General features: G+C 44.4%; 1 pseudogene; it reads right to left on the bottom strand.

Moving 5' to 3' along the window:
• Positions 1–297: 297 nt before the first annotated feature.
• Positions 298–2,089, bottom strand: LOC149028948 (mitogen-activated protein kinase kinase kinase 20 pseudogene; annotated as a pseudogene).
• Between the last annotated feature and the right edge of the window lie 14,042 nt (positions 2,090–16,131).

Here is a 16,131-nt window from a genome sequence, read left to right as displayed (position 1 = left end):
CGCCATGTCCCTGGAGTGATTGAATGACACTAGATAATTAACTCATCCAAGCAGATAGTTGGGCTTTGGTAGTAAAAAATGTAAAATAGTGCAGGCCAGAGCATACACCAATGTGTACTCATCAACTCATGTCTGAAGGCATGGGAAGTGAGGCCAAACTTTCAGACCCTTTGTGCATACTGATCTACTCCACAGTGAAATTAGATGTCCTTCCAATCCTCTACCAAACCCATGAACTTGAAAAAACATCTGCAGTACCCAATTCGTTGTGCAAGATATCTTTTATTCATAATGTTACTTACAGGATTATAGAAAAGTTTGCTACCAAAAATATTTGATAACGATAGAACAACAACATGGACAGAATAAAGAAATTCTAAGAAAATATTGCATTAGAGTGTTAAAGAACAGGTGTTTGTTTACACGTATAAACACCAGAGTTTATACCATCTGTGAGCTTGATTACATGAGGATCCCCTGTGTCTATAACCAAGATTACAATTTCCCAGAACCAATGCAACCAAGCTAAAGAATGTAAAACAATATCCATCCCTACAGACAAGTTAGCCAGCCTACTAATAGTCAGTGTCACTCTCAGTGATCAATTCTTCTTACAGATTTTTTATGTTCACAGACAGTTCACTAAAATTCCAATAATATGGCACAATTCAACGTTAAGAAGCTGCAGCAGATCTTCTAATTGAACTGCAATCCTGCTGCCTCGTAGTGGGTGAAGCCTTGGATACTGGTTCCATTCCATCATCAGCAGCAGAAGATTTATCAGAGCCACTGATCCTCCTCCTCTTTCGATCTCCCAATTCAGGTTCTTCCACAGAACTACCCACCAATTTAACCTTTGAATGATAAGCCAGTTCTGGAGCAGTTTGAGTGCTCTCAACTTCTTCGATATCATCAGTATCCTCTGATACGAAGGGGTGTAGCAAAAGCATTGCTGCTGTCCATCTAAACATGCTAGTTCTCACAAAACATCTCTTCAAGAAATCCTTCCCTTCTTTTGACAAATTACTAGGGGTTTCAGGTAATTCCCTGCCGAAGCCAATCCGAGACAGAAGCTGATCAACATCCATGTCAGGGTCGCAATTCCAAGCTGGCTTGCCAGTGATCATCTCCACCACTACACACCCAAGAGCCCATATATCCGAGGGGGCTGCCTGCTCCTTACCGGAAACAGATTCAGGCGACATATAAAGAGGGGTTCCTCTCAGAGACAATGAACGGAAGTCCTTCATCTTCCTCCGTTCCCTAACAATATTCTTGGCAGACCCAAAATCAGCAATCTTAGCAACATAATCAGTATGAGTACCTCCAGAAGAAGAAGAACAAGGCACAAGCAGAATATTTTGAGGTTTGATATCGCAATGAACATAACCATGGGCGTGAATGTGATCAAGACCCTGAAGAATCGAGCGAGTGTAGCGCCTAACCTTGGCTTCAGACAATCCACCATGGGAATTCTTAATTCGAGAATATAGGGTTCCTCCAGAAGCATACTCCAGCAAGACATTGTAGGTTAACTCACCATTCCCAGTAGTGATTTCATCGCCGTAACATCGCAGAATGTAAGGGCATCCTTGAAGCTTAGTGAGTATCTCTCTCTCCTTCTGAAGCGTTCCAGAGCTGGAAACTTCAGCCCATTTCACAGCTATTAAATGCGGAAAATGCCCTCGACGCTTCTTGGACTTGTGTTTAGCCATAGCCAAAGAAACAGTACCGAAGCTCCCACGCCCAATTGTTTCGCCTCTCTTCCACATTCCTCCGTGACTCTGTCGCTCCATATTTGCAGTTCTCAGAGCCATTACTATTAGGGTTTCTTCAAACACAACACAAAAGTAACAACGGAGAGGAGAATTTGATAAGGGTTTCTGCCTCCGAGCCAGAGGTAGAGGTTACTTGTTCTGCAAAGAAAGAATTACTCCTAATGTCAACTATAAAAAGGAACTCCAAATCCCGAAAGCGTTTGCGAAATGCTAATCTATGCTTGGGAAGCAACAGGAGGAGGAGAAGAAGAAGAACAAGGAGAAGGGCAACCTCTAGCGTAGTCTGAAGAGCAAGTCATCGAAACCAGAAGGCAAGCCGCGTACGTATTTGAATCGAGGCTTCTTGTGGGGATTGTTTTGTTTCCTTTTTTATTTTATTTAAAGACATAAAAATACAGAACAACGTTGCAAACTTGCAATTTCGGGTATCAAACCCCTTGGTTCGGCCCATTCCGGTCTAACATTGATTTGTCGAAAACCTTAAGGGGCCAAAATCTAAAGCCATTTCAGTCTCTGTATATCATCAGGTCATTGTTTGAGCTTCCCCCATGAGCTACTCCCATGACTGCAAGTGAGGGCACACCTCAACCTTTCATTTGACACCAAATCCATAACTTATGTATGACTTTGATTTATCCCCATTTAAATATTTGTGACTTACAAGTTAGAACTCCAAAATCTAGATTAATTATAAAATAATTTTAATCTCAAGAATTGGTTCACTTGACAAACATTATCATATATTTAAATTATATATGTAAAGTTATTGCCTAATGATATAGTGGAGATGTGCATAAACTAATCTAGATAAATTTCAGTTCAAAAAAATAATTCAATAATAAATTTTAATACCGGATGAAAAAAAAAACCAGTCTTATGCTTGAGGAAATTGAAAACATTAAAGCTATGAAATAAGTAAATTGAAAAAGAAAAAAAAGGAACATCAAGAGAATATTGCTCGGATCTTTGGAAGTCAACATACGTTAGCCTTCCCATGAATGGAACTATTTTCAAAATTGGTTTGCGTGGTCAACGAAGTTTTGACACCCATAATTTGGTCAGATCTCATAATTTTGCTTTCCATTTATTTTTTTTAATCACATGGGAAATAGGATAATTAGGGTTGACTGGGGGAGATTAAGGAAACACTTTTTTTTTTTTTTTGGTAAAAAGGGAAACACATTAATATGTGATGCGTCCAAAATCTGCTCAGCCCTTGGATCTCCACGTGATGTTCTGCAAAACGAAAGCGTCAGATGTGGCCCGACCGCTGGGGTCGGGAGTCCACCTCCGAAGGCTAAGTCAGTTGATGAACTTAATCACAAACGGCTCTGCTAGAAGCACAGAGCTAAGGAATGAAGAACTGGGAAAGGTGATCTAGATAGCAGATCGCTGATAGTTTAGGTCTATTAGTATGTATCTGAACCTGAGTCTCAGATAGTATTCTTTTTGATCGATTGATCCGTCCCTCACCTTGTATTGTAGTGAGGTTTATATAGAGTGTACCTTCGAATCTCCTTCGTTGGATGCACTTGAGCCTTCTTCGGGTAGTCGTTGGATCTTATCAGTGAGATCCGTTGAGCGATAGACTTCTACTAGTTTGGGCTAGTAGAGGACTCCTGAGATAACCTTTAGGTTATGCGATGGTTATCCCTTCGATAATAATTATCCGCAGCTGTCAGTTTGAGTCTGCCCTCATTAGGGTGATTACCCTAATCCATAAGTAAGATTAGGGCACGCTTGCAGCCGAATAAGCTTTCTTCTTCAGCAAACCATCTTCCGGATCCGGTTCGCTCGGGAGCGATTCGGTTTTCTCAGTCTCGACCGGGGTCGAGGGTCGGACCAGGTATGAACCCGGTCTGATCATAACCTCTCCATATCACGAGCCCCCGAGACCAAGCGTTCGGTCGATCCCGAGGGCTTGGTTTTTAACTCGGGTTCGTCGTCGGGTGATGATCTCTGCGTGCTTCATTAAATGTCATATCACATTTAATGCGGTGGTCACTTTTCCTCGAGCGTTGTGAGTGTAAGGCCACATATCTCGTTGCAGTTGATCTGTCGTGGCTCACGTCATCCAAGCGACGGTTTCCGAACGCCTATTTCGGATTCGTGAGTTCAAACTTTCAAAACGTCTTTCAATCTTGATCGTTGATTTTGAATCAATCTCGATCGTTCAGATTCCCGAACACTCGTGCGGGAGTTTTAAAAGCGGTTCGTTGTCTTCGTAGGTTTCATTCTTCCTGTCTGGAATTTGAACCTTTGTTGTCTTCTTCGCGCCTTCCTACTCTCAAGCTTCCGTCTCACCGAATCGGTAAGTTTCTTGGTCTTTTTCCTTTTGTAGTTTATCGAAACGAGTAATGGCGGACGATAGGGCTTCTTCTGCTCCCGAACAGTCGGATACTGATAACAAAACCCTAACTGTCCTCTGGCGCGAGTTTGCTGAAGTTTCTCAAAAAGGTTTCGAAAGAAAAACAGAAACTTCTCCTGTCCTTCTCGAGTCTGGATCTTCCAAGATTGTCCAGTTTTCTAGGCAGCCTCAAACCTCCCGGTCCAGTGGTGGACCTGGCTCTGTTCCCTCCATTTACAATCAGGAAACCCTTTTTTCAGCTGTCCAAGATTTTGATCTTCCTCCCTCATATCAGGTTAGGGCTCCCCACCCTGATGAGAGGGTCGATTCATCCCTTTCGGGTGAATTTTCCCTGTATATAGATGCACTGGAAAGCGGGGTTCGCTTTCCCTTTTTTAATCCTTTGTTCTCCATGATTTTGAATCATTGGAACATTTGTCCCGGAATGCTCCTCCCCAATAGCTGGCGTCTCATCGTCGGCTTCTTGGGTTTGTGTTTTGAGCTTGGCATTACGCCATCTCTTTCTCTTTTTGTACATTTTCATGTTCTTTCTATCTCCCATCCTCCCGGATGGGTCTTTCTTTCCAAACGCAATAAGGCTGAACTTGATTGGAGGGGCAGCATCCTTGTCAAAGGAACTTGCCCTTCTAACCACAAAAGATGGCGCGAACGATACTTTTTCTGTCGAGCGCCTCCATCAGATCTTAACTTCCCAACCACCCGGAGGAGGTTTACTTCTTCGCCCGAGAGTAACCGGGGCCTTCCCTTATCCCGGAGAAGACGAGGCGGCCATCGGGAAGATCAAATCCATTCCGTGGTATCAAGAGATACATGGATATGAAGTGGAGTATAACTCCATCCTTCAAGATCTTGGGGCTTGGCTCATTGTGAGCTTCTAACCATCATCCTTTGATTTGACTGAAGTGATATGTTTTGAATTCCGATTCTTGTCCTTCTTCTTTGCGGTGCCTCCCAGAATGAACCACAAAGCCTGCGGGTGAAGGCCGCTAGGGCCGTTGTGACAGCCGAGCAACGATCGCCCGGGGTCTTGACCGTAGATCAAGAGGCTTCTCTTCCCTCTCCCGACCCCTCTTATAGGGGTATCAGGAATATCAGGCCTGTAGCCGATGCTTCGGGTAAAGGGAAGAAACCAATGGTGGAGAGGGCTAATGTTTCTTCCTCCGCCCGAACCAAGAGGAGGCATGACACAATTGATGCTCCCTCCAATAAAAAATCCAAAGCTTCGACGGATGGTGAGGAGGTCTTCATCCCCCAGTGGACCCTGAAGATGACCGACAGGGTTACTCGGGATCTCGAGATAGCTGCAGAATGGAGCTCCCTCAGTCTTGCTCTTTCTGATCGCCAGGAGTTTGAAGCCTTGGATGACACCTCCCTTGTTAGTCAATCTACAAGGTACCGGTCTTCTTGATTACTTATGTTTTCATAATTTCTTATGACTTCTTCTGATATCTTCCGCCTTCCCAGGAATGATGTGTTGAGCTTTTATCAACACATGGAAGCATTGAGCCGGGTTGGTCGCACCAGCTCCTTGCTGCAAACTTGTGAAGAGAAATTGGCCAAGGCCAATTCTGAAATAGACCAGCTGACTGCAGCTACCGTGGAGCTGCAGAAAAAGCATGAGGAAGAAGTGATCTCCCTCAAGGAAGCCCTCGAAGCTTCGAAAATTCGTGTCACTGCTGCCGAGCGCGAGGCCAGGAAGCAAAAGGCAGCTGCCACGTTGTTTGGTGACAGCCTTGAAATCAAAAGTAGGGAGCTCGAAGAACATCTGAAGTTGGCGATCCCTAGCAAGCCTGAGCATATAAAGCCAGAGCTTCGGAAGGAGTGCATTCGGAAATACATGAACAACGTACCTTTCTCCGAGTTGCTAGGTCTCTACAACATTCAAGCTTATCGCATGGGTCAGAACGACGTTTGGGAGCAAATCCTTGGATTGATCCCTATCTTCGACACTGCTCCTTTTCGTGAGGTATGCCACCAAGAGGTCTTCGGGAAAGTTGGTATGGATCTCCCGGACTGGGCTCAGGAAGAAGATGATCCTTTTCCAGCTGACCCTCAATATGAGGCATACCTGAATGACGAGCCGGCACTTCCAGAGGAGAAATCACAAGCCGAGTCTCAAGTTGTTGTTGTAGAGGATTCAGCCGATGCCACTCTTGAGGAAGGCTCTTCTCATGGTCCTGAGAAAAGTCCTCCCGACCAGGGTCCCTCGGGCAACAATGAAGAAAAGGCTTAGGGAGTTGTCCTTTTGTAAAGATTTACCCTCAATTTAATGAATAGACACTTCTTTTTTCATGTTGGCCTCTAAATTTCCCCGTCTCCTGCCGGAATCTTGCCTTGAATATCAAAGTATGATAAAACTTATCACTTAACTTTTCATTCCTCGCCGAATAATAATCTTGTAGAAATATTGTGAAGATGCGTTTCGGGAAGATGCATTAATCTTCCCCACTACTTCATTTATTGCAAAGTCTGCGAAGTTCAAACGTTTTCCTGCTTTTGTATACCATTCACTGTTTCCAATGAATCGGAAATACATCCATTTGTGCAATGGCAGTGCGACGATTGGAGGTATCTCTGCATCAGGTGCTCGCTTCCACATGTTTCCATGTGGCATCCCTTCGACCGTTGATCTTGTTCTTTGCGGATTTCAAAGCGTCATTTCGATCTGGGTCGTCCGTTGTCCTTAGCCTTCAACCGTCGTCTTATACCTGAGGCTATTTAAAGCCTTCGTGGGTACTCTCCATCTATCCTGACTTCTGCAAGTTAGATTTGCTAAAGTGCCAAAGCAACCTTTCGTCCTTCGGCCTGCTTCCGTATTCCTCGTACTCCAACAACAGCTCTATCCACTTCTGAACAAGTGAGTTTTTTGATTACTCATCTCTTTCCCCACTTCCCCCCCTGAGTAAACGGCACAGTAGTTATACTTGGGGTTTAGTTTGTTGGGTTGTCAGAAGCTTTAGAAAACTAGGGTTTCCCCGCTGTTGCTGTCTCTTATTTCTGTACTGATACGGCTGGTTTTTTTTGTTGTTTTGCATAGTGGCTCCCAAGATCAACCCGAACTTTATCAGAGCAAAATCTTGCAAGAAAATCGTTCCGTCGGTGGTGGTTGGGGCCAGTGCGGTGGTTTCAGCTAGTGAATCCTCCAAGCGTAAGGCGGCTGCGGCGGCGGTGAATCTTCAAGTCGATTCCCGCAGTTTCTATTGATGCCGTCCCTGCGCCTCCTTTGCCCGAAGTGATCGCTCGTCTTTCCCAGGAAGATCTTGATCACTCCGTTGCCGATGGTGCTGCCGACGCTCCTGCTGGTGAGCCTGTTGGTGCACCCCCGAAGGAGACTCTTCGGGCATCCGAGGCAACTATGTTGGCGTTTGATGAAGGTGTGGTCCCAGCAGGTGCTGCTCCTATTTCTAACTCTAGTGCTTGTTTGGCATCCTCCTCCTCTCCTTCTGAGTTGGAGGATTTTGCCACTAGGAAGCGCCGTCGGGTGACAAGTGATGAAGCTCATCCTTCTCTTGGTGTAGTTCATCCTTCTCATCCTTCGCCTGAATTAGTGTCAAACGAGTTTGACAGAGCGTTGGAATGGTGTACTGCTGCTCGAATGACTTCTGAGAGCGCAGTTCTTTCCAAACTTCCAGATGAAGTCTTTACGAAGTCACTTTGGTGATGTAAGTCTTTCTTCATTATCCTCCGATTCTAAAAAATTACTTTTTCTGCTCCTCGCTAACTCGGAAGTTGTTTGCAGGAGTCTTGCTGGTAACTTCCACAACCAAGTGGAAGCAGTTACTAGACTCAGTAGGTTGAGCAATGAAGTTTCTAGGCTTCGAGAAATCTCTGAAGCTAAAGATGTTGAGATTGCTCGCCTCCGGAATCTAGCTTGGGAGGTGGCAGGAGAAAAAAATTCGATGATTGGTCGTCTTCGGTTGGACTTGGATGATGCCGGGGGGAGAAGATCCGGCGATCGGAGCGAACAGTTGGAAAGTCGGGAGCCAAAGGATCCGAAACGTTACCCGAAAGGCAAGCTGTCGTTCCTTTGCCCGAATCCCTTCCAACTGATGTTCGCAGAGCTGCGTCTTCAAGTATTTACACAAGAAGCCTTTTGTTGATATGCTGAATGCTTATAACTTGCAGGCGTACCGGGATGGTGAGAACGAAGTATGGGAATCAATATTAAGGAAAGATCCTCATTTTGATACGACTCCCTACAAAGTCTTGTTTGCCATCTTGAAGTATTTACCGACCTGGGTATTCCTCCTCCTGACTGGACCAAGGATAAGATTGATCCTCCACCTTCCGATCCAGATATTATGCAATATCTGGAAGATTCTCCTGTTTAATCTCTGCTAGAAGAAGTCAATTATGACGAGCTTGTACTGAATGCGAGTTTGGTCGAGGACCATTCTTCTCCTGGACAAGTTGGACAAAGAGTATGAAATTGCGGAGGATTTTATGCATACCGAAATATTTTTGTAATCCTCCTTTCTTCTCTTCTTTTCCTTGAATCCCCACCAATGGTTGATTCATATGTTTGTTCTAGCAAAGTCGCGTCGATCTTGTATAACTTGTTAACAGTCACCTGTAATGACTTTCTTCTTTGATCGAAGATTGTATCCAGCTCTTGTAATTGTTTTGATACTGGCCTCTTTGGATCTTTTGAAGAAATAAGAAATTACTTTATCTTGAACTTTGCTAGCCACTTGAATCGCCGTTGTATTAGGTCTTAGTTGTCTGAAAGAACGCCTTTACTTAAGGATTTCCGAAGAAATACAATAAGTCTGAGAAGGAACTCACTCGGGTTTTAAACCGATGCTTTTACTTAAGGATTTCCGGAGAAATACAATAAGTCTGAGAAGGGACTCACTCGAGTTTTAAACCGATGCCTTTACTTAAGGATTTCTGGAGAAATACAATAAGTCTGAGAAGGAACTCACTCGGGTTTTAAACCGATGCCTTTACTTAAGGATAATTCAAAAATTCAATAAGTCTCGAAGGAACTCACTCGGGTTTCAAACCGACACCTTGCAAAAGGAACTCACTCGGATTTTCATCCGATGCCCCGACTTAAGAAAGTTCGAAAAATTTCCATAAGTGTTGAAGTGTTGAAGGACCCATACGAATTTTCATCCGATGCCTTATAGTTGGATCTTGTTCTTGAATGTGGTGTACGATCCAACTCTTTCTGGGAATCGATATTCTTCAGCCTGTAAGCTCCTGAACAGACCGGTTTCACAACCATATAAGGTCCTTCCCAGGAAGGGTCCAACTTTCTTTGGTGACGCGGGTTGGAAGCTAGGGTGTTTCTCAACACCAAATCTCCGGCTAAGTACCGACGATTCTTCACTCGAGTATTATAATGAGACGCTATCCTTCTTTGATAATGTTGAGTTCGTGCTATTGCCTTTGCCCGAACTTCGTCCAACAAATCAAGACTATCAAGCAGTCCTTGTTCATTTGCTTTTTCCTCGAACTCACGATCCCGTAATGTCCCCGCCATTATCTCCACTGGAGCGAATGCTCCGGATCCATATGCCAACCTGAATGGAGTTTCTCCTGTGGGTGTTCGAACCGTAGTTCTATAAGCCCACAATACATTATGTAGTTCTTCGACCCAAGAAGCTTTGTCAGCTTCGAGTCTTCTCTTTATTCCTTCCAGTAGCATTCGGTTAGTAACCTCTACCTGGCCATTGCTTTGGGGGTATGCCACTGAGGACATACGATGCTCGATCATATATGTTCCACAGAATTGCTCAAATTGTGGACAGTCAAACTGAGTACCATGGTCAGTGACAATAATCTTTGGAATCCCAAAGCGATATATGATTGATTCAAGCACAAATTTCTCCACTTTTTCTCAAGAATTGTCGCCATGTAATCAGCTTCTACCCATTTTGTGAAGTAATCAATTGCTACTATCAGATATTCCCGTCCACCTGATGCCTTGGTGAATTTGCCAATGATATCAATTCCCCACAATTCAAAGGGAATGGGATTTAGAATTGAAGTCATAGTTTTCGCCGGGCGCTTCGTTACTGTAGCATGAATTTGACAGTTACTACATCGACGAACGTAGTCCATAGCAGCCTCTGGATCTTAGGCCAATATAACCCAAGTCTTAGAATTTTGTGGGTCAGGGCTCGGCCACCCATGTGAGCTCCACAAATTCCTTCATGAACTTCAGCCAAAGCTGATTTTGCTCCTTCGGGGCCTATACATCTCATAAGGGGTCCAGCATAAGATCTTTTGTATAGTCTCCCATTCTGAATGACAAATCTAGCTGATCGAATCTTGATCAACCTTGTCTCTACTGGATCCTTGGGTAATTTGTCATCTCTTAGATACTCAATTATTGGATCCATCCAGCAACGTTCTGCTTCAATATAAGAAATTTCTTTCTCATGATAACTTGGAAAAGTTATCTCTTCAATGTAGACCGAAGGGTCTAGATTCTTTTCCTTGGCATTGGCTAGTCGGGATAGCTCATCTGCCACTGAATTTTCATTCCTCGAAATCTGAGATATCTTCAAATTCCGAAATTGGTTTTGAAATGCCTGCACTATCTCCCGATATTTTTGCAAGTGTGGTTCATTAATGCCATACTCCTCCTGGACTTGGTTGACTATAAGCTGAGAGTCACTATAGATAGTAACATCTGCAATAGCTAATGCTTTTGACAACCGAAGTCCTGCTATCAGGGCCTCATATTCTGCTTCGTTATTACTTGCATCAAATGCGAATCTCAAAGCATATCGAATAATAAATCCTGCTGGACTTTTTAATAGAATTCCAGCGCCTGCTCCATCTTTATTACTCGAACCATCCACATATACCTCCCAAGTGGTTGGTATAATGGGATCCTCAATGGTGGGCTCCACTGGTGCAGTAGTTTCTACTACAAAGTCGGCTAATGCCTGAGCTTTGATTGCAGTTCTGGGCTTAAAGCTCACTTGGAACTCGGCGAGCTCAACCGACCAGGATACCATCCTTCCGGACAAATCGGGTTTGTTAAGAACTTTACTAAGAGGAAAAGTTGTAAATACCTCAATTGGATGACCCCGAAAATATGGCCTTAGCTTCCCTGGCGGCCATCATGAGAGCCAGAGCTCGCTTCTCAATCTGCGAATATCTCGTCTCCACATCTAGCAACACGTGGCTTACATAGTAAATCGGCCACTGTTTCTTATCTTTCTCCAGAACAAGTACTGCACTGACCGCCGAAAAGACGTCGCTAGATATAGCTGTAATATTTCCCCCTTCTCTGGCACGGACAGGATCGGTGGTTGTCCAAGTGCTTCTTTTAATTCCTCGAAAGCTTTCGGCACTCTTCAGTCCACTTTGCTTCCTTACTGCCCTTCAGGTCTTTAAGTGCCTTGAAGAAAGGCAAACATTTTTCTCCAGACTTGGAGATAAATCGATTTAAAGCAGCAACTCTCCCTGTCAAACATTGTACATCCCGAACGGTTTTGGGAACCTCCATGTCAATCAGAGCTTGTATTTTGGCAGGATTAGCCTCAATTCCCCTCTGTGATACCATGAAACCCAAAAATTTGCCCGAGGAGACTCCAAAGGCACATTTTTCTGGGTTTAACTTCATTTGATGCTTCCGTAGTACTGAGAAAACCTCAGTCAAATCTGCAATATGATTTGCTTTTGTAAAGCTTTTCACTAGCATGTCATCAACATAAGCTTCAACATTCTTTCCTATCAGCTCTTTGAAAATCTTGTTGACGGCCCTCTGATATGTTGCTCCTGCATTCTTTAGACCAAAAGGCATGACCTTGTAATAATAGCTCTCACGATTAGTCATGAAAGCCATATACTTCTCATCCTCCTTATTCATAAGGATCTGATTATACCCTGAGTAGGCATCCATGAAACTTAAAGTTTCATATCCTACGATCGCATCTATCAAGAGGTCAATCCGAGGCAACGGGTAGCAATCTTTCGGGCAAGCTTTGTTTAGATCTGTGTAGTCTGTACACATCCTCCACTTCCCATTCGCCTTTTTCACCATCACCACGTTGGCCAACCAAGTTGGGCACTCGATTGGTTTTATGAAACCAGAATTCTTAAGTTTTTCAACTTCGCTCCGAACGGCTTCATACTTTTCAATAGAGAAATTTCTTCTTTTACGTATCACTTGGTTTCGCCTTAGGGTCTATCCGAGTTTGTGCTCTGCAATGGCCCGATCGATCCCGAGCATGTCCTCGGCAGACCATGCGAATACATCCTTATTCTCGTTGAAGAAAAAACTTCAACTTATCTTTAAACTCTTCCACTGTTCGGACCCGATATAAGTAATCTTTTTCTCATCTTCGGTACACAGCTGGATTTGCTCCGATTTCCCACTTGGTTCGGGCCTTTGCATCTCTGTCTCTTCCCGATCATCTCGAACTTCTATGGGGAGGGCAGTAACCTTCCTCGGACCCTCCTTGTCTTTTAAATAGGCAACATAACACCGCCGAGAGATCTTACAGTCGGAGGAGACTTGACCAATTCCCATATCAGTCGGGAATTTTATCTTCAGGTGTTTTGTCTAAACAATAGCACCTATCTTGGATAAAGATGGTCGCCCGAGAATCATATTATAGGCTGGTAGTTCTCGAACCACCAAAAAATTGATTCGGACAGTTGTTTCCTTAGGAAAACTTCCAATGGATAAATCCAACTGAACCGATCCTTCCGCTCTGCGAGATGACCCCGTAAAGCCATATAGATGTGTGGATGAAGGTTTCATCAAGTCCTGATCCACCTTCAATTTTTGATACACTTCGTAGGAAATTAGGTCAGCTGCAGACCCTGTATCAATCAAAACTCTATGCACTTCCCGCCGTGCAATCTCTACCTTGATGACTATAGCATCATCATGAGGTAAACAAACGTCTCTTTCGTCTTCCTCGCTAAAGGTGATAGAATCTTCACCATTCAGCTTCTTCCGCTTCTGCGCCTCTCCGGCTCCAACAAATTTGGATTTGGTTTTCAGACTCCGGAATGCTTCAGGCTCTGGTCCCCCGAAGATGGTAAGGATCGGTGACCGAGTAGCAGCTTCAATCACCTCCTTGCCTTTTTTAGACTTCGGGGCCTCTCTCGATTGTTCTGAACTAACCGAACGATCCCTCTTTGGTGCAGCCGCACGTGGCCCACGTGGCTCCTCCCTTCTCCTGCTAACAAAACTGAACAGATGTTCCTGAGATATCAATCTCTCAATATCTGCCTTCAGATGACGACAGTCATTAGTATAATGAGCATAGTCCTTGTGGAATCAGCAATACTTTTCCCGATCCTGCTGCTCTCCAGGTTTCAAAAGAATTTTAGGCGGCCACTTTAAAATATTTTTTCTTTTGAGGATATTCAAAATATCAGCCCGAGGAGCATTCAATGGAGTGTACTCACTTTTACCGGGGGATCTTTGGCGCCAAGGCTGGGATTTTCCAACCCGATCGCGAACATTTTTCTTTGGCTTTTGCTTCGCTCAGGGAGCCTTTTGTTCCTTATTGGAGACTTTATTATCTCCTTGGCGCGCATCTAGAATCTCCATGACTTCAGCACCATCGGCATCTCTGTACCAACTCGGCATAAGTCATAGGTATATCCTGTAGTAATAACTCCAGGAGTTTCCGATTAGTGAGTCCTGTGAATAGAGCGGTTCTGGCTACTTGTTCGTCCAGGTTTTCTATCTCCATCGTCACTTTGTTGAATCTTTTCGAAACTCTCGATCGATTCGCTCTTTCCTTGTTTGACATAAACAAGGTTTCTTTCGTTTTCTTGACTCGTATCCCACTCGGAATCGCCCTATGAATTGGCACGCCAATTCGTCAAAGTTTACGATCCTTCCGAGGGGAGGTTAGAAAACCACTTTTGTCTTTGCTCCGATTAGAGATGAACCAAAAACCACCATAAAATTTCATCGAATTACACGAAACCGCCATGGTCTCGTTGGTAATAGCCGATGTGAGCTGTTGGATCTCCGGAGCCATCGAATGTTGAGAAGGTAGGCAAACGGAAGTTATGGGGAAACCGATATCCCGCAATTGGCTCAGCAATGGGAGTCTTCTGAATGACTGAGTAAATATCCTCAGTTATTCTTCCCTTAACCAACTGCCCTAATTTCTCGTTGATGTTGGCCAATTCTTGACCAATCTGAGTTGGGTGATCTTCAGCAATATGATCACGACCTCGATTAACACGATCATCCCGTGCTACTCGATCATCACGAACAGCCCGTCCTTCCCGAGCATTCCTCTCGTCACGAACTGCTCGATCATCACGAACGGTTCTTCTGACAGTGGGTGAGTGAGTTCTTACCCCTGTATCCAACCTTGTATTTGAATTAGTTGTACTCTCTTGCGGTCTGTTGAACCGATCGCCTCGCCTCCCCACGGTTGATCATCGATCCTCCGAAGTCCTCGGTCTCCTTCACGGAAATTCTGATCAACATTCCGGTCTTCCGCCATTCTCTGGTCACGTGGCAATGCACGTCTCCCTGAATCGCGTTGATCAGGCTCTTGTGGTAAAAGCACTCGTCTGGTGAGCATGCGGAGTGCTTGGCTCACCTCCAAGAGTTGAATCTTTACCTGATCCAATTGATCTTGGATTGTATCAGGAGGAGGATTACGTCCTCCCTGGCCACCATCCACCTCGATAGGATTTTGGCTTTCCTGGGGAATATCTGGATTATTCACTCCAGGGATCTGAACACCGGAATTGCGTTGTGCAGCGGCTGCTGCGGCTGCTGATCTAGTCACTATGGCTTTTCAGGTCTTTCCCACAGACGGCGCCAATTGATGCGTCCAAAATCTGCTCAGCCCTTGGATCTCCGGGTGATGTCTTGCAAATCGAAAGCGTCAGATGTGGCCCGACCGCTGGGGTCAGGAGTCCACCTCCGAAGGCTAAGTCAGTTGATGAACTTAATCACAAACGGCTCGCCGAAGCGTAGAGCTAAGGAATGAAGAAGCGGGAAAGGTGATCTAGATAGCGGATCGGCGATAGTTTAGGTCTATCGGTATGTATACCGAACTCGTGTCTCGAGATAGTATTCTTTTTGATCGATTGATCCGTCCCTCACCTTGTATTGTAGTGAGGTTTATATAGAGTGTACCTTCGAATCTCCTTCGTTGGATGCACTTGAGCCTTCTTCGGGTAGTCGTTGGATCTTATCAGTGAGATCCGTTGAGCGATAGACTTCTACTAGTTTGGGCTAGTAGAGGACTCCTGAGATAACCTTTAGGTTATGCGATGGTTATCGCTTCGATAATGATTATCCGCAGCCGTCAGTTTGAGTCTGCCCTCATTAGGGTGATTACCCTAATCCATAAGTAAGATTTGGGCACGCTTGTAGCCGAATAAGCTTTCTTCTTCAGCAAGCCATCTTCCGGATCCGGTTCGCTCGGGAGCGATTCGGTTTTCTCCGTCTCCACCGGGGTCGAGGGTCGGACCAGGTATGAACCCGGTCTGATCATAAACTCTCCATATCAATATGCAGAGTTTTTTGTTTTTTTTTGTTTTTGTCAAATTAATATCCAGAGTTTGAAACGCTAAGGTTGGGTTTTCTGTTGTTTCCTGAAATCAACGTTATAAAGTGCATGCAGTTAAATCAGGAACTGAATAATTAAGGCAGGGACCTTAAATGGCACACCGTCTGATATTATTCATGGGATGCAGAAAGGCATACAAGCAGTGGAACTCTCAAGTTTTTGATCACCATTAGACAGAAATTAGGGCTACAATTAAGGAGATTACACGATTGGAGGCCCAACCTTTGACTGATTCATCAAGTTCAACGTTGAAGAATTTGAAGGCGACATTACTGGAACTATGTGAGAGGGAAGAAATCTACTGGAGTCAGAAGTCCGGTATAGAACATCGCAGCTCGCAAGGTTGCGTAATTGGTAATATCCAACACTTCTTCGTAAAGAGATTATGGGTTTGATTCTCACTGATGGTATATGTAATATCACATCCTTTATATTTAAAAAGCACATTTGTACATAAAAA

Source organism: Hakea prostrata, chromosome 1 (assembly GCF_041222555.1).
Source record: "Hakea prostrata isolate BN-2017 chromosome 1, UWA_Hpros_2, whole genome shotgun sequence".
NCBI lineage: Eukaryota > Viridiplantae > Streptophyta > Magnoliopsida > Proteales > Proteaceae > Hakea > Hakea prostrata.
Note: the sequence above shows the minus strand (reverse complement) of the source record. Positions and strands in the feature narration are given on the sequence as shown.